Raw genomic sequence first — 25,874 nt, 5'->3', positions numbered from 1 at the left:
AAGGAAACCAAGCATTTCTCTTAATAAAATGGTTTTCAGCATCCTTGAGGACACATTAAGTGATCTCTTTAGAAGTCATAGTCAGGGAGCTAATTAGCATGATCAGAGAGTGCATTCCTTCCTCATGATTAACTTCATGGCACTGAAAGGAAAACTCGAGGTAAAAGTCTTACAGTGACACTAAATACATAGATTCTTATATTCTGTATTGGAATGCATGACACACTGGCTACAGTTTGAATAACTGTTTAAAGTATTTTGAAAGCAGCAAGGACATAATTCAAGTTAAGCTCTCCCTTTCCCTCAGCACAAATACACAGGGCATTAAACAGCCTGGGCAAACAGTCTGGAAAGTTACACTGCGGTTCATCTTGTTACACTTGGTGCTTTATGTGCAATGATGGTTTTCACTCCCAGTCTTACTCAGGAAAGCAGGGGCTTCACTTCTCTATGAAAACTTAAAGATTTGCAATACCTAATCTTCTTTATGTGATAATCTACTCACTGTGAAGCCAAGATAAAGTGTGTGTAAATGAGGATCACTTTCATCACACTCTTAAAACTATGCTATTTAAGAGATTAAGAACATGACAATATTAACCACAAGAAAAATGTTATGGATGATTTTTAAAATTTTTAAAAACTGAGATATGAGTGACAGGACCCATGCCTGAGGCACTTGCATTGAAGTTAATTGGCACAAAGGTGTTTTTACAGCACCCACATGAACAGTGCTCTATAGTATTGTGCTCAGTAGTGATGCTCAGATATGCTGTAGACTGAGATTAGTCTAATCTCAGTTTAGTTCATTGAACTAAATATAGGCAAAATATTGATTGTAGTAAGGTGGAAATCCAGATGTTATATTCCTTACAGTCTGAAAGAGAAAAATAAGAAGGTGTTATTTAATACTGCCTACAGAGTTTGGGTGGGGAGTTCTTCAGCAGAATTGCACAGTTTAAATATTCTGTTTTCTTCTGTGTCTGTTGTGGTGGATTGACTGCCTGCTCTTCCCACTTCCCTTGAACAGATGTCATCTTTAGTTGTGATGAGATACATCAGTGTATCTCCCACTAATACTCTCTGATTTCTGTTTTATTGCTGGCTTATGTCAGTTTATCAATGTCCATTGAGAGGTCTCTCCATGTTTCCCCTTGTCAGATGGCCATTGAACCACTTTTAGTTGAAGACATACTAAGACATTTCTTTAGATTAAACTCTTTACTGCTTTTGAGCGACAAGGCTCATATGAAAATGGATGGGATTTGGCAATTGAAAGACACATTTTGAAACAAAAATGGGAATGTGCTGTATATGATAATTAATTGTACATTAAAAAATATAAGCTTTCTAAAATTAGAAGAAGATACTGGTCAAGTAACAGAATAATGATGCTTTATTTCCAAATAATGCTAATTATTAACTACTCAAAAGGACTAAATTGCATGGGTTTCAGTTCAAAATATTATTGATATATTGGGCATTGTGATGCTGCAACACAAAAATTAAGATTGAATGAAAATACATATCTCCACTCAGGCTTTTGGTTATTGTGCATGTTCTGACTGTGGTCATAAACATTTTTTTGAAGGACTAGTACACTTGCTCAATGACCACCATTTAGGTGTTAGAGCTGACAAATTGAAAAGAAAAACTCCAAACACCAGATCAGTATACCAACGGTGAGTTTGGTATTAAATTAAATACGGAATCAGAAGAACTGTCTTATTGCTTTCAGCACTTCAGTAGTTTCATTTCTTATTTAAAATACTAAGCTCTCTGTGAATTTTATCAGAGAATGCTACTTTAAGGGACTCTGTAGCCACAGATTACTGTGTCTGAAGTTTGTCCTACAGAGCAGAGAAGGGGAGAATGCAGTTATATGTTCCATCTTTACTACTGCATTCCTTGGAAGGTTCCAGATGTTTACCTTTATCTGACTTTAGATTTTGTGCCTTTGTGGTTGCTGGCAAGAGCAGTTGGATTCTTTCATGCCTGTTGCTTTAATAAGGAATGTGAAGCCACATACATAGTAACACGAGAACACAACAGTATGAAGCACAAATAATCCCTGATGAGATGCACATCTTAAGTAGGAATAAGGAATGCTTTGCTCCCGATTCTTTATTTGGACTGTTACTCTGAAAAATTCCAAAAGGGGGCAATCTTACCCTCTGCCTGGAAGTCTATAAATATAATTCAACTAGAAAATACAGCACACTACTTTCTAAGTTCTCATTTACCTTATAAAACTGAAGGTTAGTGCAATGGTAAAAGCAACTTTTAAGAGCTTGGCTTTCATTTTGAAAAGAAAATTTTAGAAGTGACACTGGATTTTCAAACTTTATTAACTGCAACAGTATGAATACCTGTGGTCATTTTCAAATTGTGATGGTTAAAATTATCTCATGTCCTTAATTGTAATGAAAAATCATGTTGTTGAGAGAGTGAAACTTTAAAAAAATTTTTAAAAATTCCTCTTGCACATAAGTCAAATGTATATGATGGAAATTTAGGAAAAAACAGAATCTCAAACTCATCCTCCTTTATCAGCTGATTCCTGCTTATGAATTTGAGACAAAAAATGTGTATGCACTTGGAGGAATACAAATTTGTTTTTACAATTTCTCATCTTTCTGTAGAAATAACCTGCAGCCACATGCTTGCCACTAATTTATAGTAACTTTTAACTATACAGAGTATTTTCTGTAAGGAGAGTGCCTATTTCCTCCCAGCAATGAGTTGCTGACCCACCTTTTGTAATGTGATGGCAATAATCATTCAGCTCTACAAAATGAAAATATGAAAATATTACATATATGTGATTTATATGCATTTACTGCTCCAATACTTTTAATAGATATTGTAAAGCCAATACCAAGGCAATATCCCTTGGTTGAACCAAATGGGTGCTCCAAAGGGAGGCTGCAGGAATGTGATGGAAGCATTCCTGCTCTTGGCTGTGTGGGCCAGGATGCTGCAGTCACAGCCTCGCACTTTTCTCCAGGGCCCACCTTGCTGAGTATCCTGTCCTGCTCTAAGACTGAATGTCTGCACATGTTCACAACTCCTGCATCTCACTGATAACTCCCTGCCTTGGAAATTGAGGAGTATCTCAGCCCCTACCTCAGCTGGGATAGGCTTGGCAGCTGAAGGAACAGATGTGGCACTGGGAGTGTGGTGTTTGTTCCAGGGCAGATGGGAGCTGTGCTGGGTGGGAGGAAATGGAGACATACAGCTGAGGGTATAGGCTGATCTTGGCTTTATCTAAATTCAGAGAACACTTCTGTTTGGAAGATACTAATATTTTTGAGGGACTTCTGAATGGCAGTATTTATGAATGAGCCATCGCTGTTCAGTAATTTCTCTTTTCACCTGTGGTTCATCTCTTTAACTCTGGGGCTGCAGATATAGCCCTGATAAGGCCAAATCCTATAATTAGTCCTTCCTACATGGAATCTGCCTAAAGCTGATAGATTCAGTTTGTGATGTTTGGAGGCTTGGGCTCCAGCCCATGTAGTATGAATAAAGAGGTACAGACTGTCAACCTGTGTATGCTGCAGTGGCTCTGACCCCTGATTCACAGCCAAGAGTGAGGCTGGTACAGTCACAGTTCCATAAAGTGTTATGGTTAAATATGTTTTCATAAGATGTAAATGAAGCTAAAATAAATTATAGCACCACTTTATTTTTATTGTGTTAAGCAGTATACATAACAAATTAATTTTTTTCCTTGCTTCATATTCATATGATGTAGACTATTTTAAACCCAGCTGCATTTTTTTTCCCCACTAGAGAAGATGACCATACCAATTGCCTCACTATCTGTTTACATTCTGGAAAGAGTCATTTGGGATTTTCTCTTTCTGAAATAAACGTTTGCTTATGGATTTTTTTTATTGTCACATCCATGGCATTTTTAAAGTAAATATGAGTACAAGGTTTATATTATTTTAAATGTATATTGTATTTGTCTTCCCAACACTGTGGTTTTTAGTACTGTGAATAACGTAGTATGGAGCCAGCCTATTAAACAGCCTGTTTTTGTAAGGAAACTGTTAGTCCACCTACAATATTCTATTGCTTACTGTGTTCTTCCAATATGCTTAGCATTCCACAACCTAAATGATCATTTGTTGAACAAATTCATGCTTTTATTAGTCAAAATACAGAGAAAACAGAGCCCCCCTGTTTCAAGATATTTGCTAATGCACGGTTAATTATCACATATAGCTTACTATAATTCATTTTACAGGGAGACCTCCTGCAGGTAACATACTAGCAGTTTATGAAGCAAAATAACCTCACTATAGATTAGAACTGTTTCACTACTGGTCAGACAGTTGCTGCTTCTAGGCCTTCTCACTTCACATTGCTAATTTGAACAAGGCTTTATTTTTATATTTGTCAGCAGCAAGACTGTAGCATGGTTGTTAAACCTCTCCCAGGCCTAATTAGAGTAGCAATGCTCGCATTCATAATGAATCTCGTGTCCTGGGTTGGAGGAGGTAGCCGTGGTGCTGCAGTAGCTTCCTGGCAGACAGTTGCTGGCAGGTTTAAGGTAGCTTGTGGCTTGCAATATTAAGTGACTGTTGAAATTCATTGACTCCACTGCGGCTTATGTGTCTAGATGACAACAAGTTTACACGGTTCTTTTATAGTTACAGCAAATGGGTCCATTTAAATATTTATTAGGTGATTATGGTGATGTGAAATGGAAAAAAATTGCAAAGTACAGTATTGCGTGTATAACTGTTTTAACTGTTTGTGCAAAATAGGCCTGTGGTATCATTTGAAATTACAGCATCTTTTTTTCCTCATAAATATTTATAGCATATCAGTAGCTAGGAATGCTAATTTATTTGCATTTTGTTTCTTATTTAATTTGACAGCCTTTTGGGTAGTCATTAAAGGCACTCACTCTGATTTGAATGAAGGATATTTCAATCAGCAGTTGAGTGGCATTTTGATTGGAGTGGGTGAAGTTCAATTTTAGGAGTTCTTTTTGCTTTATGAGACACAGAAAGGAGTATTACCTGTGTGTGCTTGGTGACAGGAGCACCCCCAGCAGACCTGTTACTTTGAAAATTCTACTTCTGAGGCGTTTGTAATAATTGTTGTATTAAATGTAGTCAGCTTCTTTTATTCTGTAGTTTGTCTGTCTTAATCAAAGTGAAAATAACACAAGAACCAAGTATATATTTCTGCAAAAGGTTAACCTGGAGTTTCTGTAAAATATGAATATGACTTGGATGATAGAACTACCTATCTCAGTATACAGCTAAAAGGATTAAATGCAGACAGAAAAAAATCCAATTCATTGACAGCTGTGTAACTACTCTTTGCTTTTTCATAGCAACAGAAGAGATGGAAGTGAGTCAATCTCACTCAAGGGCATGAGAGAACATGATGATGATATCTAGAGGTGTCAGAGCAAATATGTACATTGGAAATGCTCTCAGTGATGACACAGAAAATAGTTATAGTGAAGAGAAATCAAGCACTGTACAGTAAATTTAGTCTGAATATATGTGTGTGTCTGTATCTGTATGTAAAGTTAAACACAGCTTGAGAGATGTTCTCTTTGTAAAGAGAATAATTATCCTTCAGCAGCCTCTCATGATGCTGTCACTGAACTTTGCTGTTGTTTAGAAATTTAAATTTGCTGCAAGTGGGTGGCACAGCTTTCTAAATCCATATCTTGTAAAGAACAGCAATCAACAGCAGAGATAAATCTGAAGTCAGCGCTTGTCAGGGGAAGTGTAAGATGTACATTATTATCAAGCAGAGAACACCAGCTGAAGTAATTGAACTGTTTTGAGTTCTTGGCCAACATGTCTGACCTGTGCTTTGCTAATTCTGTACAAATACTTTCTTTGATAGTCTCACATCAGTTTCAGCAGGCCTGGAATACTTTCTGTTTTCTCCTGTTGAAATGTTAATTCCTTATTGGGGCAAATTTTGTCAATTGTACTTGAGGAAAGTAGTTGCACAGCCCAGAAATATTGACAGCAACTTGAAATGGAGATGGAGAAGTTTCATACTTTTGAAAATGACAGGAGTTATTCCTACAAATGGAATAAGAAATTCAAGGAAGTAAAATGAGACATAAAGCTGAATTAACTGCGCTGCACCAAACTAGTGGAATGTCCACAGGCCTCTTTAAGACTTGCTGCAGTATGTCTGGGATTGGGATTTGGTCAAGTTTAGCTGACATTTTGTTACTGCATTAATGCTTATTTCATTACCAGTATCAAAAGGCAAGACAGCAATCCTATAGGCATGTGTCTAATGCTGTTTCAGCTCAAATTTGGTGCCTGTGCTCAAAGTTTAGAGAGCTAGAGACTGAAGGATACTACTACAGTACTAGTAGAGAGAATTACCTATTTGTGCTCACAGAGAATGGGTTGCTCAGTTTCTTTTCTGCTATGAGAACTCAAAAACTTAGGGGATTAATTATTGTGTGAATAAAGTGTCTTTGTGATTATAAAGATGTTTATCCTCAGGCTTAAGAAATCTGCGCTCTATCTCTAGTTTTGAGTGAAGTTCTGTGATGCCCAAGATGGGAAGATAAATTTGCAGCTCAATGTGAACATACATTGGCATGAAAGGATATCGGAAAAGTGTGTCCTTGTGTGCACAAACAGCTCTCGGTCCTCAGGACCATCATCTAATGCTTTTCACAATGACCAAATTCATTTAAAAGAACATTCCTCAGCTTTTTGAGTCTGGAACTTCTGTCCTATGTTTTGCTCAGATTTTCCAGTGAGATCACTTCCTGAATGGGGTGTAGTGAATAAGTGTTCTGAGAGGCAGGTTCCAAAGCTGCACATCCAGAAACAGTCCAGTTTCGCAGCATCCCTTGCTTCAAGTTTTCCAGCAAACTCAGAATTGTCACATGTGCAGCTCGAATAAGAAGAGCTAAATTATATATATGTATTTATATTGCATGTACATCTTTGTCTTGAAGAATCTGTGAAATCAAATATTTGAAGTATCTGTGGGTGCGTTGCATTTGTGTTCAATGGGCAGTTGACTGTTCATCCAGTGCTGTAGCCTTCTCTACCTCAGTTTTGTGCCACGATGCCGTGACATCTTTACTCAAGATAAATGCCTTATCTTCAAGAGATTTCTGAAGTTTCATACTTGACACTAATATGTTTTATACACTTGTCAGAACTGCTACAGGTTTATTGTTATAATCTATATATATGAATTTTAATAACACTGCAAGGTGGAGCTGTACTGTTTCCCTACTGGACTAATACAGTAAGACAGAAATCTTGTTCCAGAGATAGATATTAAAATCTGTCTCTGAGTACGAAGTACTGGTCTCACCACTCTGCTGACACTCCTTGTTGTGATCCATTTAGATGAAGGACACTGAGGGGTGGGGAAATGGCAAAAAACATGAAGTCATGAGACAGCAGCACTGGCAAAATAAAGCTGCTTTTTACATTATCAGGAGAAATAATTTTATACAATCAGTAATCTAGTAAACTACATTCTGTCTCTGTGCATGACACTGGGAAATAAAAATCCATTCTTCAGCTGAACAAAAAATATGAAGTCCAAGTGTCAAGATCTCAGCACTAGGACAAACTGGAAACCTTCCAGTGGAACATTTTTCTCTCAGCTAATGCCAGTTCACCAAAACCTAACACGTTGCATGAAAATGTCTATTCCAATGAAATTTTTGATGGAAATGTTCTTGGTTGGCTGCCAGCTCACCCGCTTTTCCCAGCTCTCAGCTCCGCGGCATCTCACGTGGAATGGTGCCAGAAAGTCAAGTTTCTTCACGTTCTTGGCCTGCCTGGCAGACGGCCACGAGGGATGGGAGTCTGGGCTCTCCAAAGTGGACAAGAAACCTTATACATGCACATACAACCGTACACATACTCTCACAGGTCATTTAAATCCATGTCAGTTCATTCAAACTAAAGGTGGGGGTTTTTTTAACATAGAGGGTCTTTTAAATATGACCCTCCTATGGAAAATTTCTCATGGTGGAATTTTAATTCCAACTCGCGACTGAAAAAAAAATGAAATTGGGGAATATGAAAATTTTCCAAATAAGGAGAATAATGGTTCCTGTGCGACTGCTTGTTGCACTATTGTCACTGAGGCTATCAACAGCTCCATCTGCTTCTCTTTTTCATTGCATAACAACATCTATATTTGTAACAGGTATGATGTTTACACACTTAGCCTTAACAAAACAAAATAATATTTTTAAAGCTTTGTAAATATTTATTTTAAAAATTCCTCTTAAGCCACCTTATATAAGGCAGGCAATCTTTTCTTGGTCACTAAGTGGACTGAGGGGATAGAGAGTTTCAATGTTTTTGGCTGAATAATAAACAGAGAATAGGCACATATATTGAAATTCTGACTGAGAGGGCCCTGAAGCAGGGGCACTGTAATGTACTTTTCCATAGCCTCACTTCATGCACTGCAAGCTGCTCAGTTGCTTATTATATATAAGTAAATAAATAACCTTCAATGACACTGTGTTAGATAGTTTCTGACTGGGGGGATGTGTTAACATTTGGGACAAAAAGCAGTTGATTCAAGTAGCCATTAATGAATCCTTTTCTGACCATTCTTAATACCTTGGATTAGCATAACAAAGTCAGACTCTTTAGGACTTCAGTACTTAACGCAGTTTATTTTCCAGTTGAGAAGATGGGATTTATAGTAATAGATACAGTTCCTATTATTTCACTGAAGAAAGGTTTCTGAGTAAAATCCCACTTCTTTGTAAATTTGCCTTGTCTTCATCAAATCTGAGCCTCACAACCAGTCTCTCAAAAAAGTGTTTCTCTTGTAACGATGGGAAAATGGTAAATGTTCTGTATAAGGTGCTAAAATTTCTATTAAACAGAGAAAATACCCGTCTTTGTTAAAATAAAGGGAAAAAACATTAATGCTTTGGTTTGTTTTGGGTTATTTTTGGGGAAGTGGGGGAATATTGTGTAGTAGTGAAGGAGGTTGCATTGATGCTGCCCCTGGCTCTTTCACAAATGTGATCTCAAGAGTGCCATGATCTAGTAAATGGACTGGAGTTGGACCAAGGGTTGGACTCGATGATCTCGGAGGTCTTTTCCAACCCAATCGATTCCATGATTCTATGATTCTATTCTAAGTTGCTCCCCATGTCCTCATTCTAAAGTGATAAAGTAGGAATGATCAGCAGAATGTTCCTGAATTAATGATGGCATTTTCTACCCAAATATTTGTAGAAGGCTTAGATAAAGCACCCCGTTAGACTCACTAAACATTAATTTGAAGTGTTGATGAATTTTATAGTCCTGGGAGTTAACTTTGAGTGCGCTAAATGTACATGGGTTTGCCCTTCTTGTAATGACACTGAAGAAAATTCCATGGGTTGCAAGCTGCAGAAGAAAGTCAGTAAAGAATTTATGGGCAGAGACTTTAGTTCAGTCTGAAAAACCATTGCCTGCCTTGCTGTGACTGCACAGAATCCCAAGATCCTTCACTTGCATTCGCTTGACATCAGTCTGTCTGTGAGAAGGAGAAAATGGGTTGAATGTGTGTGTGTATACACAGTAGGATTGAGCAATTCAAATGAGTCCTCTGAAGGGAAAATAACAAATACAATCACAAACATTTTAAGTGGTTTCCAATTAAATATTCCTTACTAAAAATGGTGCAATGGAAACCTGTTTGTTAACCAATGCTGGCCTGTAGTGTGCAAGCAAAGACATCTCATACTCTTATCTGACTAGTGTTCTCTAAGAACAAGTATTTGATTGCAGGGGGAAAGTCAGCTCAGATCTCTGGAAAACAGAAGAATACTGACCCTGACTCCTCTCTACCTTGCACCAAGTGAAGCTCAGCTCTTTACTGTAAGACCGAGCTGAACTCCCTCCACTGTTCCAGGCTCTCACAGTTGCTCTCTGGTGGAACAAGAAAATTCTGTTTTCCATACAGAAGTGCATCATCTAAGATTTTGACCTTTTGTAACACATTTCCCTGATTGTTCTCTGGATGTTTTAATGGCCTCAGATAAGTCTATGCTTGAAAATTTCTATCTGGATCCAAGTCTTTGACTATTTTTACCCCCATAACATTAATGCATTGAAACAAGTCCATGGAAAAAACTTACACTCTCAGTGTTTTAAGGTGCTGGGTTTGGTGTCAGCTGAGACAGAGCAAGATAGAATTTTGTTGTGCAATGCATGTTGTACTACACATTTTCATAAGAAGGTTGATTTTCTTAATGCAAACAAAAATTTGAGATTACATTCAAGGTGTTTCTGTTCCCAGTGTACCAATCTTCCTGATGACTTCTATTAGTTGTTTGAGTTGTAGGACCTCAGACTGACAGTGAAATCATCCTTATCCAGCAGTACACAATCCTAGTGTATTCTTTAAACCTTTGCCTGTCCCTCCCTTAAAACCAGGGATGGGCAAAGATAAGGAGCAGGGATTCCTAAGTCCATATGCTGAACTGGTCTGAGGCCAATAGGCCTGTATAGAAGGTAGATTCTCAAATATTTTGGGGGTTCAGGAATTGTGCAGTTTTGGGCCTGGGGACAGACCAGGTACAAAGATCAGGGCTAAGGATTTAGGCTTAGATTTTTATAAGCCCCTGTGTAAGTAAAGGCATCTCTCTTCTATAGTCCATCATGAATACCTATTATAAGCTTTTATTTCTTGTTACTCGTATCTCCCTGTTTACTGTTGTAAACTGGACCTGATTTCTTGATCCATCTTTTTGTATCCAGCTACCATGATCCCCAAAAGCTGATTACAATAACTAAATTAAACTGTGTGCAGTGGTGTATTGTCCCATCAGATGGCACAGATGAGTTCTACAGTCTCCTTGGAGTCACCCAAATCAACTATTAATAGCTGCTTTTAATGTAAGAATTCCTAGGCAGTTCAGTTTTTCTTTGGTTGTAAGATATTCTGGAGAGTTTCTTTTTTTTCTTTCTGAAATTGTTGTGCTGTTTTCAGTACTTAAGAGACAGACTCCAAACGAAGCAGCCATTCCTAACCTATGCAGACAAAGGGAGTGGTTCCCTTAGCAACAGGAACCATGTGGAGGTTCTCAGAGAGCTCTCTTTTCCCCCTACTCGTGTTTTCTTTTAACTCAACATTTTGCACAGCATCTTGCATGGAGACTCCGACAGCTGGGCTGGAGGCAAACGCTTCTTCCGGCTCTGCCTGAGCAGTGCTCGGGAGGCAATTGTTCCACGCTCATCAGACAGCAAAAATGATAACCCTGGGTAAGTGAACTGGCACACAATCAGAGTTCACGCTGAGGAGGGGGAAAGTTTACTGGCTGGCACCCAGGAGTGGCCAGCACTTCCCAGTAGGCTTGTATGTTTGCAACAGGGGTGCTGATGTGATTCTTGCCTTGTTTGCTGGTAGGATTGTATGTCTGCATTGAGCATTTCAGGGTTTGGAAACATTAACACAACTGGATTCTAGTCCGTAGCATGTTACTGACTTCTTTTATAGCCCTGAACATCTCACCTCACCTCTTTGTTTTCCTTCCTCATCCACTAAAAGATGATATGCCATGAGGATCTTGAAAGGGTTGCAAAGTACTGTAGAAATAGTCCAGATTGCTTGTCAAAATTGTATTTGCTTTTGAAGTTGTTGGCAAGGTGTGCACAACCTGAGATGAAGTATTGACCTTTTATTGCAGACTTAACTGAATTAACTTTTCTGTGCATAGGTCTCATTGCTTTTCTTCATGGTAAAGAAAAGATGTGTGCATGTGGTGTTTGTACATATATGTTCATATGTAGAAAAATTTTTCTGTGGTGGTGTATAAATAACAGAAATAGAGCAGTTTATTTCCCTCAAAATAGCCACAGGATTGATAAAGTGGTAGCTGTGATTCAGTGAAATCCAGCATACTATAAAATAATAAAATTTAATTTTTGTGTATATTGAAATAAACACTTGATCTGCTGTTCCTAAAGTGTTATGTATTACCAGAGCTCTTGTCAGTCTCAGCTGGAAAAACCTAATGCATAAACTCCCTAAGTGTGTAATCATTTTACCTAAAAATTGACATCTGAATTATTCCAATTTTAAGTCAGTATATTTTGTGGCAGACTTGCATAAGGAATGAATTTATCTCTCAGTCCTTCCTAATTTAATATACAAAGTTCCTCTGGTCACAATTTTTCATTATATTTGAATTAAAATTCAGGCACCCGAGTTCATACTGTGCCAGAGGATGCAGCACACGGATCATTTGGGTGCAGGCTCCCTCTGACTCCACGCTCCCAGACGAGTCTCAGTGTCGCAGTCAGTGCATTTCCCACCACAGGCAACTTAGTTGTTCCTATTTCAGATGTGATTACTGCAGGAAAAAGGAGTCGTTGGTGACTGCGTGCTCACAGCAGCTGCACAAGTGTCACACACCAGCTCTCCTGCTTTGTACTGTCAGTAATAATATCCTGCCATTACTCTTCCTATTCCTCACCCAACACTAACCTACAGATCACCTGCTGTGTGCCTGCACAGCACCCAGTGCTGCTAAGCTTTGCCTGGGTGATCACAGGTCCCAGCAGTTTTCACAATACTCCCTTTTGCCTGGGGATTGACAATTTGTCTCACAGCTCCAATTTAAATTAAGAAAAATTGCCACGTTTGCACCTTTATGAATAAAACTAGCTTTTGTGCTTGAATAAAGATGCAGGCACTAATGAGTCACTCCAATTGTTTCCCTTTTCTGTCTGTGTTAAATTTCCATCCCTCTATGTGCTACTTCAAACAATATTACTGCTTGAATCAGTGATATCAGCTAAGATACAGCATTAAAATTTTGTACATTTAGTCAGCAGTGTTTGAGCTCCTAATTACAATTTGGCATGCACATTTTGCAATATATGAAGAAAATCCTGGGTTTAGGGTGTGGGTCGTTTTTTAAGCAAGGATTTTCAGTCACTGATGATTGATCTTAATTTCTTCCCCCATCCCCATTTGGTGTCTAGTTCTGCAGCTTCTCCTTGTTTGACATTTACATTTTTGAGTAGAGTTTATTTTCAATTTTCATTCAGATGAACAAAATGTTAGTACTTTTGCCAGGCCTGCTGTTAAAGATTTTGTATGAATAAGCCACTGAGAGCACTTTTAGTTACTTCACATTTACTAAGTTTGTCCAGTTATTAGCACTAGTTATACCCTGCCTTTATCCAAGCATTTGAAGTGCCCTGCACACGTAAATGAAGCCTTCTCAGAAATCCGGAAACAAGGAGGTAACACCAAGGGATCACTTCATCAGAAACTAAGTAAATAACAAGAATTTTAATAATCTACAGAAGTGTTACATATCTTAGAAAAGGAAGGAAAGATCTAATGTAGAATAAGCAGAGCAACAGCTACTTCAATTTCATGATGCTTTACACATAGGATACATATATATATGAAGCTGAAATAGGAGAAAAAGTGGAAGCTAGTCTTAAAGATTAAAGAAATGAATGATGATTGACCTATAGGAAGAGTTATGAGAAGCTGATTTATGTGGCTGGCAGCCAAGGACTTGGCAAAGTTTCATGCTTTTAGCAAGAAGGATAATCTTGTACAGATCAAGTGTCTGGATCTTACCATTTTTATATAGTATATAGTTTTTCAACACCAAGTAAAAGACCAGGCTTATAATGTGAGTAATTCTTTGGCAATCTGATTTACTCATTAAAAGATCAGCAGGTATAACTTCTGCAAGATACCTCTGGATAAAAATCAGACCAAATATCACCTTGTGCATGGCCGATGGTTTTTTACATTGTAGCCCTGAGAAGAGCATTGGTGTGATGGTCTGGTGTGGTACTGCCCCTTGCAGCCTCTTAGCACTTGTCTGACCCCCCCTGAAATCCATCACTACTGCCTGGAGGTAGGCAGTGGGCAACCTCTTCTCAGCATCTTTTGTTGGAAGAACCAGAAAACCAAGGAATTGTGAACTGACTAATGGCCCAGCTGCTTTCTTAGGTAGATGGAGGCTCTGAAAGTAGACAAATCACCCCAAAACTTTCATTGTCCCAACACTCCACTTAGTCGTGTTATATCGCAGAGCAAACACAGTTCCTGCTGTAGCACATGCAAGAGCAGAGTGCTCTGAGTGACAGGAGTAACAGCAGCTGGAAAAACACTACAGCAGTGGGTTTAGCTTGTTCCAGGCTGATGAGAAGGCAAACTCTCCAAAGCCCCATGAGAGCACTCTGGTTTCTAAGGTGCACCAAATCTAGTGCTTTCACATCTTCATTGCCAGTGTCACTCTTGCAAGCTCATTTATGGTAAAATTTGCTATAATCACATTATGTTGGCTGGGTGTGTAGGCATATTGATGTGGTATAAACTGTAGTGAATAAACAACTGCAAAATGTTAGACCCCAAAGTTTTACTTCACTGAAAGAAAGCTTATTCCTCAGCAATTAATATGTAAAACTAACAATGTGATGTGCTGAAAAACATAAAGGCAATGAACAGCACACAAACATCTTCTAAAGTGCAAGAGTAGGTAGGACATCTGAGTGTTTGGATAAACAAACCTCATCTCAAAGCCTTTTCAAATTCACAAACATCACACGTATGAGAAGACTTAGATTAATGTTTCTTCTCTCCTGAATGTTATCAAGAGAGTTTTAATGGATAGCCCTATGGAGAACCAATATTACTTCCTTATTCCCTGCCTTTATTAATTCTTTAGCCATGAGATTTGTGGACCTATTATCTCTTCTTCCTATGACATGTTGGCTTTACTTTTTTTTTTTTTTACCTGAAAAAGTCCATCACTGATTTTGTATCCTGCGTTTGTGTCACCTCCAAGTGTTAAGAATCATCTCCCAGGTGATTCCAACTAGGTTTTTTCTGTACTAATAAAATTTGAGAGTTTGGAATGCATTTTGGAGGAAGATCTGGAAGTTCAGTATGAGCTTGCAGTTGATGTCTAAACTTGCCTTCCCCAGAAACATATCAGAAATGCATTGAGAGCAGCTCTGAGGTCAGGGTTAGTGCTCTGCCTTAAGGCAGAGGGTGCACTGCGAAAGATGGAAATCTGCAGAGGGATCCTAAAACACTCTTTTTCTAAATCTTTTAAGGCTAATGTCTCCTTTTCCTTTTACCTCCTGGCAATGTGGAAATTAATGACCTTTGGATTTAAATTTCACATGGAGTCAAGCTGAGATGATGTACCTGAATCCAAGTTTCTTCTAAATACAAAGTTGCTGCAGCTTTTGTTCTGAGCTAATCCTTGTGTGAATCATATGGCAACGCTCAGCAGGCCTGGGCTCCTGAAGATGTTCCTTTGAGGTCAGCAATTGTCTCAAGCAAATATTTGCCACTTCATAAATCTCTGCTTGTATAGGCTGGATTCTATAGCCTCTTTTTTGGGCAGTGCAAGATTATACAATAGCCATCATGCATCACCAGGGGAGTAACAAATTCTTTTGGAAAAGGAGAGTAGATACTCAGACTGAAAACACAGTGTTTTGTGTAGCCAAACTAAGTTTTAGATCAGTCAAATTGTCACTTAGAATAGATAGAAATTTCAGGTCCAACATTTTAATGACTAAAGTAATATGTTGTAGAAGTTGACATGTGCAGCCAGTGCACTTTTGAAAGGCAAAGGGAAAGTTTGAAATATTTCACTGAATGTATGATTATAGTGCTTGGGAAAGTTCATGTAAGAATATTTAAAATGATGACTATATTTCAAAAATGGTTATAATGAAGTGTATCAAATTTGTTCAGAAGTTAATGTTGAGTTTGAATTCCCTTTCAGCCATTTGTAGCTCTTAAACATATATATATCACTAGGCATTTTATATATGGAAAATTTGATCTATGGTCATTGCAAAAGGATATGGAAAAGAACTGGCCAGTTTTATTGGACTCTGTCGGCTGTGACAATACTTCTTGGCTCACAAGTGAAAGTAATCATTCAATTTTTATTTAATATATAGCCAGAAAATCATTCTTTAAAAATAATCAACATAGCATTTTACTTTGTTTGAGTTGGAATTTCAACCAGATGATGCTTGTTAGAAGCTTTTGGAAACTAAATGGGTTAATATAGTATAAAATACCCCACATCTAATTAGTTAAGGTTGATTACTTTAAAAGTGATCTGTATAACCCTACTTTTCACTGCTGTACTGTGTGCATATAAAGCCTGTGACATCCCTGGGCAGCTGAATGTCTCCATGTTGTTTATTTACAGTGTTCTTCAGATTTCTGACACAATGTTATATGATTAGACTGATGCTGCCTGAATTTGACCATTGTGGTGAATTTGGGATCAAAAACAGATGCCATAATAGCTACATGTTCTTATATAAAGTATATTTTGTATCAGTAACTCTGTCTATTCTGAGCATTTGGGACAGTGAGTGGCTGTCTGAGCATTCGCAGGGGGAAGGATTGAGCCTCAGCTGTGACAAGTTTCAGCACTCCCAAATTCAGTGGAGCTTCTACAGTTCAATATTAGCTAAAGAAGGGTTCCTTGCAGTAGGACGTTAAAAAATAACTTGATTTCATTTAGATAACAGTAAGAAGATGAGATGCTACAGGCATGATGTTTAAGGCATTTTCAAGTTCTGTAAGGTTATGGGAAGGTGAAGGTTTGGAGAGCAAACCAGATTCTGAGAAATGTAAGAGAAGAACAGGGTGGAGGGCAAGACTGGTGTAAGGAGTTGAATTTCTTTCATTTTTCACTGCTTGTCCAGTTTGGAGATAACCAGACAGCTCCCGTCCCATCCCATTGTTGTCCCTGTTGAACAACAGTAGCTCCTTGCTATTTTCTATTTAAGGGAATGGAGCAGAATGGCAAAGGCAGTTCTGCAGTTAATATCTGCTGTCGTGTTCACAGGGCTCTTTATTTAAACCCACAGTATGCCACAGCTAAGCTGTGAAAGAGGTGTCATTTACACTGAGCACTGCCAGCCCTCACAGTCTGATTAAAGTGCCAGTTAGGATTAGATTTAGATTCATCATTCAGGAGACAAAGAATTGGGGCAGAGAGAGGAAAGATGCTATGGGAGGATGGTAATGGGAAAAGTGAGATCTTTCAGCCTGTTACCCTCTAGTCTGCCCAGTCACAGAGTACAGGGGTGGCCAAGTGAGAGACAAATGTATGTGGTTTTATACAAACTTCATAACTTGTAGTTAAATCTTATTTATAGATATTAATTCATTCTCTGTCTCTGCTATTTTGTTATGGACCTCTGTCCTGTTTCTGGCATGCTTTCCATTAGGTTGATTAATAGAGAATTTTTAAATGATTTAAAACTAACTGCCCTGCAGGAAGCTGTAGAGAGCAAAAAGGTGATAGTAATGCACTGCTTTAGTGCCAGACAGAAGCTGCATGTTGAGAATAACTGTGGTCATTGTTGCACGGGATTTTTTTGCCTTTGAAAAGTTTTGCTGAGCTTAATATTGCTATTGAAAAAGGTGATGTTTTAGACTTCATATTTCAGCTGCTGGCACAAAGTGTGTTTAGCTGTAAACTGAGCAAACTCTCTGTAAACTGTATGTCTCAGACCTTACTCTTGCAAACACCTACTCATGGGTCTTACCTCATCAAACCCAGCTATTTATACACAGGAGTGTGTCGATGAGGCTGCCTTGCTTTAAACCAGGCAGCTCGAAAGGCTCCTGCTTTGGGGACACTGATGGATTTATGTGTGTTAGCAATAAACTACGTAACGTACCATAGTCGTTTCAAAGTGCCCAGCCAGCTTTATTGGGGCTTTTATCCTGCTCACAAAGTTTGCCTCACAGCACCACGTTTCAAACCTGAGAGACTTCCCAACAAGTGGCTGGATTGTTTAATTCATGGGACTTAGGCCCCTACGTTTCTTAAAGAGGGTTTTTAGATTTATCTTGGACTTTCAAATTAATATTATAAAGGCTTTTTGTTGGGACAGAAAGGGAACATAATCCAAAGCCTCTAAAATTAATGGAAGTATTGAGCTGATTTAAATGAGCTTTGAATTTAACTTTCAAAGGATGTTTCAGAGAATTAATTAGCTTATTTAAATAGTAACCACATTTATGAAACTGATAATAATTTTTTCTGTCTTGCTAAAAACCACATGGTCTTTGGGATCAGAATGCTGAAACTCTCAGTGCCCAGTAATGTATCTGAAATAGCCACTCACACTTCATTTTACTCTTTTGGTTTTGTTCTTAAAGACTGAAATTGCATTTAAAACCCAAGACACCCAAGTGGTCAGACATGGGAATGGGACCAAGCAGGGTCAGCTGCTAATCATGTCTTCACCACTTTGTAACTAACCCCACAGATAACTATCATCTCTTCACCTTGCTCTTTCCTCTGTGTCTTATTTATTTATACTGACAGCTTGAAAGAGAAAGTATTCTCTCTTGCTAAGTGTTTGTAGAGTCTACAGTCCCACTTTCAGCAGGGGCCTCTTGATACCCTAGTAATAAAAATAAACAATTAAAGCCTAGAATAATTGCTTTAATTAGATGGTTTAGAGCTTACCAACTTCTGATTATGGTAGAAATGTGCCATGCTGGCTGCTGTACAAGGGGCAGAATAACCGGTTTGTGTCCTTAAGCTTGTCAACAATAGTCTTTTGAACTGGAGTTATTAACCTTTATTCCCCTGAACTGAAATGCAATACCAGTATGGTAACAAACAGAACAAAAATGCAAGCCATGTGTTCATGTATTACTAAATCGTTTTATTTGGGAAAGAAAAAAAATTATTCTGTAATGTATATTCCTTCCCCCACCCAAAATCTATTCCATTAGGGATCTCCCCAGATCATAATTCATTCTTTGCTCTCAACACATTTTCTATCATTTTCTTCATACCTCCGTATTGCAGGAGTAATTTTCTTAAGATCCAGAATTTTTCTCATCTCTGGAAGTTCTGATTTGTGTTCAGAGTTCTCTGGTTTTTAGAGTTGAAAACAATTATTAACAGTTGGTCATTTGTAAAGTTCAGATTTACAATAGGTGGAAGTTTTTAGGGCCAGGCTAGTTGGAACTCTGAGCAACCTGGGCTTGTGGAAGTTGTCTCTGCCCATGGCATGGGGTTGGAACAAGAGGAGCTTTAAGGTTCCTTCCAACCCAAACCATTCTGTGGTTCTATGATTTTTACTAATTTTTTGTTGTCAGTTTTTAATAGTTCAGTGCTACAACACAAAATGAGCACCATGTTTGGTAAGTGTGGAAAGCTGGAGAGAGACACCTTGGTTTTGTCCAAAGATTTACTGGAATCTTCTACTGTGCTTTTCTTTCTGCTGAGACTAAGGAATTTTTGCAGACAATAAAAAAATAGACTCAGGGTTAGAAGTGTAGAGTAAATCAGATAAATTATTTCCTTCCCCCAGTGAAACATGAATAGTTTGTACATGATCCTGCAGGTGAAATCCATCATTAATGGTTTCCTGTTCTTGCGTTAAATCTGAAACAGGAATGGAGAGCTTCCCAAAGTTCTTACTCATAGTGTCATGCCATGGCCACTGAGAATGGCTCCCACCATTCATGGGACAACTTTCCCTGTGTGTGAGACAGCTCTGAGTGCTGAGAGCTCAGAAGGCATTTCATAAAATAAGAGCTGTTCTTCTGAACAAAGAGTATTTTAAAATAGTGGTTTTTAGAAATCTGTCTTTCTTGGGAGTCACTTCATTTTTTGATTTAAAGGTTTGACTCAGAGATTTGTACAGGAAGAACAGGATTATTAACATGCAAAACCAGGCACCAGCAGACACATAATATACCAGTCTGAAGTATTTTTGAAATGTCACCTAAAGTAGTTAATAGCTAATAGAAAAACTCTGCAGAGGAAGCTCAGGTGTCAGATTCTGTGTGCCAGCACATGCAGCAACTCTGTGTGGTCACTGTGAACACTGAATAAGTACCAGACAGGTTACTCCACTTTCTAAAGATTTGGGGTATGGTGAGCAGATTAACAGAGGGCATAACTGCAAAGTAATTGGTGTGCTGTAAATTTATGTTCCAGTGTAATTTGCAGTGATTTCCTGAGTAGACAAATGCAACAGAAAATGCAACAGAAATAAAGGAACAGGAAGAAGCCAAGCAAACTCCAGCTTGTAATCCAGACTGCAAAGCTGGAAGGAAAAATACCAGTTTCCATGTGGCTGAACAAAAAGGAAACACAACCCATAAAAGGGGATATTGAGATCTCATACAGGTTCAAATGAGGACAGTTATGCATCCTTAGAGAAGCCATGACCAAACTTGTAGGGATAGAAATTCAAAAATAGCCTGTCAGCAACTTTGTGGTTTTGTTTTCATGTTCTGTAAGACAATCACTGGTGGCAGAGAGACCAGTTTGCATCTGTCTAATCTGCAGAGGAGGTTTAAAAATAAAGTACATTCTTCCCTAGATTCTCCTAGATCTCCCAGTTGATAGTTTGTGGCAAGGCCTTTTATTTGGCATCTTTGGTCAGACATCAGGTTGGTTAGGAAGAAGCAGTACAAATAAACCACTTCCTAACCATCATGAAAATTAAATGCATCCCTATCTATGAAAAAGTTGCAGATTATTTTCTGTAATTCTGTTTTAGTGTGCTGAAGCATTTGTCCCTCAAAAGTGCTGTTGATGTAGGAGTGGGACCTAAAAGTTGTACAGCCACTTCTATGCTTTGGTTGAATGCATTATTGTAACTAGAAGCAGAGATGTAAAATGGTTCACATAAACCAGGCCCCTGAGCTTTATTTTAACTGTTACAGTCTGATCTTTTCACAGATTGTTATCTGAAAGAATTCTATAGGGACAGGACTTTAAGTGGAGCAGGGAAACAGGTGGGTCCAGTATCATTAGGGGACACTAATTCATGGCTCTGCTACCACACTTACCATGAATAACAGCTCCAGAGTGTGCCAGTCTGAGCCTTCCTGTTGTCATCTCCAGCTCCAGCTCATTGGAAATCTCTTTGCAGCACTTCTTGTGGAAGAAGAAGAGAAGCCAACTCAGAGTTAATTCTCTTCACCATGAATGGAGTATTGCCCCTTCACTGAGTCACACAACAAACTCATAAAGAAACAAATCTGATTTTCATTCCTAGTTTTTTTTCCAGAAAACATTCTTTTGTATAAATGAATGTTGTGGTTCTTTTTCCAAGAATGATGTGGCTTGATGGGATGGGGAATGGTATCTTCTGAGTTTACATTGGAATTACCAAGAAAGACAAAACAAGAAATGTATTTTCTTAATTTAGAAATCACTCCAGGAGGCTGATTTCTCAAGAACATAAACCTCTGCCACATGATTTTATTTTGTGCTTTTCATAACTGATCAGAGAAGATAATTCTGGAGAACTTTAAAGAAGGGGGGGAAAAAAGAGAAAAATTCAAATTCATAAGCAGGAATAAGAGTGAAATCTTGGCTGTCATCTGTAAATATGCTGTCTTGATAGAGGAGTGTCCCTGCTGGCCTTGTCTCTTTCAGGGTGAAACTAACTCAATATAGGTATTTTCATTGTTTTCTGTCTTGAAAAGCTGAGCTCTGAACCTGGTTATTACCACAAAAAAATATTTACAAATCACATTCCTGTTGTTGTATTTAAAGCTCTTCCCTTTCCAAGTATCAGTTGACCAAGATATTTCAGCTTGTGCCTGAATATAAGCAGATTAACTAATTAATTGTGCTGAAATGGCTGTGTGAATTGCTGCTCAAAAAGAAGGGCTTGTGCTTTCAAGTGTCTTTTTTAAATGCTTCTAAAATCTTCAACCATACTGATGGGAAGGAATTTTAGTAAAGAGACAAATGCAGCAGGAGATTCCAGTGTTGTGTTACTCACTGCTGTAGTGATGCTCACCTACTTGATCTATGAAAGCAGGATCTGGGCCAAATTTAGTCAATGTTTTATGGCCTAGATTTTCACAGTTTGCAAATGGTAGAAATCTGTTGCTCTGAAACTTCTAGCTTGTCTTCAGGCTGTCAAAGCTGAGAGAGAACCCAGAAACTGAAAACCCAAAAACTGGCTAAGAACCCAAAATCTGAAATTTTCACCAAACTAGAAAATTAGTTGAGGTTTACTTGTCATGGTGTATAAAGATACTGACATTTACAGCAGAAAATATTCCTTTCCTAGCTAGAATTATAAAATTTTTAAATAGGGTTCTTCAACTTAAATATGGTGACATCTGTGAGCTTCTAACAATTTTTGTCAGCAAAATCATTGATACTCTGGAAATAAATCCTACAAGCCTCTTGATAAACCACTTCAGACTTCAAAAATGTCCAGCTTCCTAATTGTGATCAATGAAGGATTCTTCAACTGGCAGAATAACTTCTCTTTATGTATATGCTTTCTCTACACACCAGTTCTTTAGACATCAGTGGATTCTGCATGTGAAACAGGAGTAGTGTACAGGAGAAATGCCCTGAACAGCAAGAACAATGTTTCAGTAATTCAGCTTGCACATGGAGCAGCAAAGAATTTGCATGGCTATAGATGTTGTAGAAGATTAAATATAAAGGCACTGTTACCTGCAGGAATGAAATCCATCTTGTCAGCTCGTTGGAAGACTCATGAGAAGGAATTTCCTGTTGTGGCCAATTCCATCTCTCCTCCCTCCACCCCCATTACGTCTTTGCTGTGCCTCCTGCTCCGGCTCTATCCCAATATATTTTCACTACGGCACATTTAGTTATCAATCAACAGGAATCTCAGCTGCTGTTGTGCTTGGTGGACAAACTGTTCTTTCTTTACACTAACAAGGAATGCCTCAAATAGTCAGACACACAGCACTGATTGATGCAGCTACGGTTTATACACCTAGATTCAGACAGTCTGAAACTGCCAGAATTAATGGCTTATTATTAGAAAAACACTTCTGCTAGACTTATAATTTAAAACCATTTACATGTCTCAGGCATAATCACTGAAGTTAAAGTATTAGCTCGTAAAGTGCTTGATGGTGTGAATTAGACACGTCTGCCTGTCTCAGGTGTATTTGCTCTTAATGTTTTTGCTGTTTAAATGGTTTTTTTGTACTTCTAGGATATCTGTGATATCTGGGCTGATCAAGATTGATGCACAGCTTTCTATAGAATACAGTATGTCCCCACCTTATATTGCTGAGCAAAAGGGAAGACTGTCCCTCTTTCACTGGGTCAGACCCAGTCCAAGCAGGGTCTGGATCTCCTGGGAAAGCAGCTCCCACTTTGCAGTCCTTTAAGAGTATCAGTGTTCTGGTATTAACTTGAGAGAGGGAGGAATAATTAAAAAGTGAAATGCAAACATCCCCACTTCATTAAGCTACAAAGAAAGGGCAGAGAAGGACACAGCAAGCAGCATCAGAGATGGGAACTGTTTCTTGCTCACCACTCTGGGGAAGGGCATGTTTAGGGGCTCTGCAATGAGCTCAGTTCCACAGGGCTGAGAGCATAAAACAACCCAACTTCACATCAGCATATTAACAGTCTGATTTCAGGGAAACTGGAAAAAAAGATGAGGGGACCCCAAAAGTTTAGGGTGCTTGACCTTTCTGGTTATCTCAGCTCAGTGAATGTCCCCTGCTCAGGGAGAGCACAAAGAGGCCACCCCTAAAGGAATCCTACATTTGCCATAGTCTTGGCCAAAGCAACAACTGCTGCTTCTCCTGGATTTATTCTCTGACATAAACCAGAATTAAGGGCTCCAAAGAGAACATGTTGGCAGTGAAGGGAAGGTACCAAGTGAGGTGTGACAGGAATAGCTACACAAATAGGGGCTGTGGGACAAGTAGCTCAGTTTTGCCACACACATGCTTATTGCCTTTGCCTGGGACTCTCAAGCTAAGCTAATGGTTGGCCTTTCTGGTTTATATAGGAGAGTTTTAGTTTGTGACTGGCTTTCATCATGAAAATGAAGCATGATTTAAAAGCTCCAGTAGCACAAAATACAAAATACTGAGCTGTGGAAAGCCTGCCCAAAGGCTGCATTAGTCTGAGTGCTCAGAAATAGTGCCTGGGCTGCCCAGTTAGGTGAAAGCAAAAACACAGGAGGGACTAAAAGAGGATTGTGGCTCTAACTGAGACTCAAAGCATAAGGTTGTGTGTTGTCTGAGCAACAGTCTGCACCCAGAAAAAAAAGCTGTCAAACAGATCTGGATTTGCTCATCCCCAAGGGTGGTTTGTGATGCTCAGTACAGGGCACCAGGATGCCCAGGCAAAGACAGGCTCCTACATGTGTTGAACTGTAAATGGCTGTAGCTTTGACATCTGTGTCAATGCAGAACTTTGAGTTTGTGTTACTGTGGAAAATTGTAAGAGAGAATTACCAGTGCACTTAAAGAAGCTTTTAATTCATGGAGTTCTGCTAACTAATAAAAGAACTTGTCTGGGAATACCTAACATTTCAAAATATTTTGAAGGCTGATGTAAATGTTTATTTATTTATCGACTGCTGTATATCTTATTATCTCTGTTCTGTTGTAACCTCATCGATCAGAACATCTGCTTGAATCACATAAAGGTTTTTGTGAATTGATAAACAAAAAAATAGTGCTGTATTTTGAGCAGCAGATTTTTTTCTTTAAAAGTTTATGCTTTAAAACCACAAGTTCTGTTATCTTAGCAGTCCTCTTTTGAAAGAGAATGTTTTTATGGTCCACTATCCCATTCTCTCTGTCATCAGTAAAGGGAAACAAAAGGTCTCAGTAGTATTGCCTTTTTCTCTTAATTAAATCTATTTATCAGCTATTCATCAGCTTTTGAAGAGAGAGAAAGGACTTGGAGTCTATCTAGGAGGGAATGAGAGGCATCTGTGTACCCTTGAGAACACGTGGAGCTGCACCCAGGGCTGTCTGTGTACCAGGACACACAGTGGCACTCTTCCAACTTGGTTGGAAAACCAGATTATTTTGCTGCTCTTGCAAAGGGCATCTTTTTTTATAGTGGACTCTTTGTAGCTGAGCAGAGTGTTGGCCTGTAGGGCACAATGGTGCCCACTCTGGTGGCTGTGCCAGACCATTGTCCCTTGCTTTGGCAGAGCACTCAGTCACTCTCTGGGTGAACGTGGGGGGTTCAGTTTATTTCTGTTCCCTCTCTCCAAGAGCTGCTTCTCAAAGGTCCTTTTAACTTGAGCAGTGGCAAGAAAAGCACAGTTAGTATTGATTTCACAGGTTATCTAAAGCAAAGTCTTGTTTTGTGTTTTCTAGATAATTTGAGGCATCCTTTACATCCATGACTTTCAGACACTCCTCAGAAAGGAAGGAATTCCAGAGCCTTTTATTAAAGTGAATTCAGATACAAGTCCTTTATATTTACCCTTTCTTGCTGAATCTCAATACACATTCTGTATTTAAATGAAGTATAACTTTCTTCTCTATTTATTTGCTTCTCATTTGTTTCAGAAATAAATTCCTACTATAGTCAATGACAATATGCAAGTGTATTTTTTTTTAAATCTGGCTCTGAGTAGTTAATATACTTTTATAATAATTAGGGCTAAATTAATTATATGTTTGCAGTAGGAACACTAGGACTGTTTGCACTTTCACAGCACTAGGAAGTTCATGCAAGGACATATTTCTTATTTTTATTTAATATCCCAAGTTTTGTTGACTCAGAGTCTTAAGGTTAATAGGCTTATTTATAAATATAACCACATCAATCTATATTGTGGCTCTCAGTAAGTGCTAGAGAGGAGTTGTTTGCACAGGAAGTTAAGACAAATTAACTTAAGATATGATTTGAAAGTATATTAGTTAAAGTGCATTAAAGCTTGGTGTGAATGTTCTCATTCAGAAATAAAGTGACTGTAGTTCACTTTACCTTAATGCACTTTAAATTCACACCTTTCAGCTAATTTGGTTTAACTTCCTGTGTGGACAAGCCTTAAGATTGTTCCCATTAAATGGTTGTGCTGAGCTTTATTTTCTACTTCTTAAATCCAAACATGTAA

At 38.4% G+C, this 25,874-nt stretch overlaps 1 protein-coding gene across 3 annotated transcripts in view; it reads left to right on the top strand.

Annotated features, from left to right (window-relative positions):
• ANKFN1 (ankyrin repeat and fibronectin type III domain containing 1) overlaps positions 1-25,874 on the top strand; it is a 120,390-nt gene that overhangs the window by 4,021 nt on the left and 90,495 nt on the right. For 2 of the 3 annotated variants that reach the window (XM_071573851.1, XM_071573854.1), the window contains exon 1: positions 11,210-11,255. The exons of the other annotated variant lie outside the window; for it this stretch is intronic. The gene's annotated coding sequence lies outside the window, so the exon portion shown is untranslated. Of the gene's footprint in view, positions 1-11,209; positions 11,256-25,874 lie in introns of those variants that run through there. 3 annotated transcript variants of the gene reach the window in all.

The sequence above is a fragment of the Pithys albifrons genome, chromosome 19 (assembly GCF_047495875.1).
Source record: "Pithys albifrons albifrons isolate INPA30051 chromosome 19, PitAlb_v1, whole genome shotgun sequence".
NCBI lineage: Eukaryota > Metazoa > Chordata > Aves > Passeriformes > Thamnophilidae > Pithys > Pithys albifrons.
This window is presented reverse-complemented; position numbering and strand designations above follow the sequence as displayed.